Consider the following 5,182-nt stretch of genomic DNA (forward strand, 5'->3'; position numbering starts at 1 on the left):
GTGTTCTTTGATAAAAGAATCACCCAGTATGTACTTATTTTATGAATCCTCGCACTCAAACAACCCTTTCACTGCCCATACCAAATTCCTGACATGCTACAGTACCAAGTTACAAACACGAACAATCATGGTTAGGTTAGGTAGATGCCCATTCATCAAACAGCTATTGTATTTCATCACAAACTATTTTATATGAGTACAATAATAGTGAAAATAATACTTCCGGATAAAAGTTAAATATTATTCAAATACAACATTTAAGAAACTCTGTCACTTGAGTGCATTTATATGCATGTACTAGCCGGTGTCTAGATTAACGCTCTAAAACTAAATTGGGGGACATTTACGTTACAAAAGTGATATTGAATGCTGTGATGTATTATTTAATTATAATTCTGGTATAATTTAATTTCAGATACGCGTCAGGACAATATCGAAAAAGTGGATTGTGAAGGTAAACATTTAAAAACATGTTTAAGTGTTGTCGAACTTTGCTCGGGATTCGAGCCTTTAATGTACCTATACCACCAAATCAATTTTCATATTCTGTAAATTTTAAGCTTCTCCAAAGGAAGAGCAATCATAAATTTCCAAAGACTCATATAATTAATATTAAGAAAATAACTGGAAATTAATACGAAATGGAATCATTTAAATGTTTTGCAATTCATTATAGGTATTAATTCATATTAAAAATCTACTGAAATATTATAATATTAATCAACGTTTAATGCAAACAATTAAGTTAGTAAATATAATGTATCTAACAGCTCTTTGTTATTGTATTTAATCAATTCTCTTTATTTTTTAGTAAACCTAAGTACGTATTTTCACTGTTTTATTTTTTTTGCTAATGAAGTTTTATTAATTAATTTATAAACTAGAATAAGTCGTAATTCTATATCAATTAAAACATTATTGTATATTTAATTGTCTATAGAAAACAGTTCATTACAATCTATAACAGTGGCGTCATTTCAGTTTTTGAGAGGGGGAGGGAAAAATGTTTGACCGGCCCAAAACAAAACTGAAAAAAAAGGTCGCTAACCATTACATTACAATATTGCATTTTTATCTCAATACAAATACCCTCTTTATAAATAATGCTCCCCCCCCCCCCAAATAACGCTACTGATCTATAATAAGTCATGATACTAATAAGCTATAGTAAATGTATTAAAAATTAAATTCTAAAAAATGTTCAAATGACTGCCGTTAATCTGTACTTTGTGATCGAAACTACTGACTACTTAAAGAATATTTATGTAAATAATATTATATATTATGTACTCTTGTAAGTATTAACCTCATTGACCTTTTCTGAGTGAGTCATAAATTACGAGTTAGTAGTCTTTAAACTGTCACAGAATCGTTGCTTTCAACACACTCTGCCGCCTTTCAATATCCAACGCCACTCTCATATCCATCAACGGCTTGATATTCTTCAAATTTCTTTGTGCAGTATCCAGCCATTTCTGAGGCCTGACTCTTGGACATTTACTTAAGAATTGTTTTTATATATTACTAGCTGATCCCGCTCACTTCGTTGCACTTTAAATGTACCAACTCTATTTTGACTCAAACTTTGTGCAATTCGCTATTTAATATTCAGTGCATGGTGTTCAAAATGTATCTTAAATTAGATAGGTAGACAATCTATCTGCGGTAGATCGCGGACCCCATACTGTTTGTGCGTAAGGGTATGATTTAACTCTAAAGAATGAAAGTAATACCACATTTTTCGTATTCCACCTATGGTGGATTAATATAATCAATCAATACAAAATCCTAACCTAACCTAACCGTACTAATATCAGATGAACAAAAAAAACCAAATTTAACCATTTTTAAATTGGCCTGTCTTCTTCCCAGAGGTCTAATCTATACACAAGAATTCATTTATATATATATATATATATATAAATTATGTTAATACTATCAACAAACATGCCCAATTAACCAATTATAGCAACCAATTTAATATAATACACAGTTGCGCCACTGTTGTATTTTTGACATCCAGATTTTCTAATTTTCCAGTGTATTTTCCTAAAAGTTTCTTTCATAGAAATCTTGATTCTAAATCCGTGATTTACTCTTTTGTTTGAAAAAAAATCAAGAAGATCTGATGAGTAGTTCCAGATTTTACTCTGTACAAATATTTTCATTTCACTTTACATTGTTAGATCATATTCAAGGCTGGGCATTAACGAGTTAAAAAGTTAAAGTTAAGTTAAAAAGCTCATTTTATTTTAATTTTTCAGCTTAACTGGTTACTTTTGGCTTTTCACTAACTTAACTATTATCTTACTAAATTTCTTTATTAATCAACGTGAAATAAACGAATTAATTTTTCATTTTAAGAAGTAAGTTAAGTTAATTTATTTTGATTTTAATTTAATTATATTTCACTATTTCGGTCAATTTCGTTTTCATGTCAAAAAATATTTATCATTTACCAATAGTTCAAAATTGAAAATGTATATCATTGGAATCTATAACTTATAAGGAAATACTGTATTAAGTATAAACTCTATAGTCTATAATTTAGTTTTGAGTTAGAAAGAAATTAAGTACCTACCTACGCTAACGTTGTATAAACAAATCAACTTTTTTTTAACTTAATAAATTAACTTTTATCCTAACTGAGTTATTCTATAGTTAAATTAAATTTTAACTTTTTGTTATGGGTTAATAAGTGCATATTAACATAACTGAGTTAAGAAAAAAATCATTATCTCGCCCGGCCTTGATATTATATTATAAATTAGTTATAACAACGATTGTCTAAAATATAGGTATGACATAAGTTAAAGAAATTTCTACATTTTAAAAAAACAAATGCACAACTTTTTTTATAGACATTTGGTTGACATTTTGATAAAATTGGATTTTAAAATAAAAAATTATAATTTTTATAATTTTTTTTTAATTTTAAAAATATTATAAATTTGAACATGAAACGTATATAGTATATTATAATTTACTTTATACAATTATATTTTCAAAATGTTTAAATTAATTTTATGCTATTTACACCACACACGTTTTCAAACTATTCAACGGTACATCACTACATCAGTATTGACTATACAGTGGGTTTGCAATCGACGTTCGTTGTGATTTTTTATTTTTATTATTTTCTAAACTTCAATTATCCGTTTCTTCTTCGATCTCTAGTTATATTTTGTTATACTTGCAACATAATTAGGTACTTCATCACATTTATCACTTTTTCTATTAACTACTGCGATATTATGGTCTATGACCTAAACTGTGTAATATTTATTACACACGGTGGTGTATGAGTAACGCTTTATCTGGACATTTTTTCTGACTTGTCATAAGAACAAATATTACACATCAACACAACTACCTAAATTCAAATCTTAATTTAATATTAGAAAATACGCTACCTACTTAAATTCTATTTAAATTTGTTAACACTGTACCTACGTATTAGGGAATCGGAATTAAGTAAGGAAGTTTAAGACTGGTCAAAAGCTCTTATGATCACAAATGAATACACTAAATCCATAGAAACAGACAAAAATGTAAAAAAAAATTACAATAATGTAATTATATCATATTATAAATCATTTATAATTATACTTATATATTACCTCCCGTTATTTTCATTCTAGATAAAAATTATGGTAAGTCTTTTTTTATTTATTTTATACAATATTATATTAGATTAATCTTACATAATATATTCTGTAAGGTATTAAGGTGTTTATCCCGTTTCAAGATGCCACATTTTCACTCTGATTTGAAAGCTATCGTTAGTACCATGCCGATCGGCTCACATTCAAAGAATGATAAGACGCTGTTGCCTATCAAAATTAAAAATAAACAGGTGGTAGATAAAAACAAAAATTTAAATATCATTACCCATATCACCGGCAATTGTGTATATTTTATTTTTTTTAATTGTGTATTTATTTATCTATTGTAGTAATGGTGAGGGCAGAGAGTATAAAATATATAAGTTGGAAGTGACATAATAGACTTAATTATAAAAAAAGTAACAGTTTTTTTCAACTTACTATTAAAATCAAAAAAAAAAAAATCAAAGTCAGATAGATTATCGTTACAGTAATGTACAACTTTGATGATAGGACCATGATGATCAAAAGAGTTTCTATAAAAAAAAAACCAAATTTTTTTTATTATCGCTGCAATAACCCGCACCAGGGGCATGGTCGGTTTCCGCTAAAAGTGTAATATTTCCTTTTCCCCTAATTCACTTTTCAACCAAATCCAAAAATTTACTCGAGCATTTGAATTATATTGAAACATAATATGTTATGCATATCAGCCATATTATAATTTATATAAAATTGAAATTATTTTGTAAATTAAATACAGGATTCATAATAATAATTTTTCTCAACACTATTAAAACGTGTTAACCTACTATTTATGTATTAATTATTTATTAATGGTCTGAGAGTACAACAGTGTAAAACATAATGTAATATACAATTAAATAATTAATACAAATAGCATACATACATATATATCGGAATAGATGCAACATTTACTGAGTTTTCTGGTGTAAGCGTTTGAAGAGGAACTTTTTATAAACGTCGACATGTTTTCACTCAATTTCAACACCGACCGTGTTTGGCTCAAACTCGAAGATATTGTGTCACGTTTGGTAGATGGGTACCTACTTCTAAGTTTAACCTAGACTTCAGTTTTTACTTCATTAATCAAAACCGTTACCGGAGTAGGTATTGATAGGCGGGTATTCCAAAAACTTCAATTAAATGATTTGAATGGAATGTCTTACAATCATTCGTCATTCGTCTTAAACTTAAACTAGCTGATGCCCAAAGTATTGGAGGATAATCGAAATTTTGGTCAAATAATTGTCAACTAAGTAGTCTGAATATTTACTAACTTTGTAATTAGTGGGACGATCAGTCATAAAGTTGTCAATAAAACATTCAAAAGCTTCACATGGATCTAAGAAAAGTAAGCCGATTGTATGACGCATCCATTTCCCTACTTCTGAAGATTGGTCCTGGTAGGCAATGGATAGCCTTAATTCTTTAATTTGGCGATACCACGCTTGTGTGAGGTGAAACCTACAACAGATGATTTGGGTTTGTGGCCAAATTCCATGTATGATATCAGATATATGACATTTATTATGGATTTTTCGAAATCTGTA

This window comes from Acyrthosiphon pisum, chromosome A1, assembly GCF_005508785.2.
Source record: "Acyrthosiphon pisum isolate AL4f chromosome A1, pea_aphid_22Mar2018_4r6ur, whole genome shotgun sequence".
Classification (NCBI taxonomy): Eukaryota; Metazoa; Arthropoda; class Insecta; order Hemiptera; family Aphididae; genus Acyrthosiphon; species Acyrthosiphon pisum.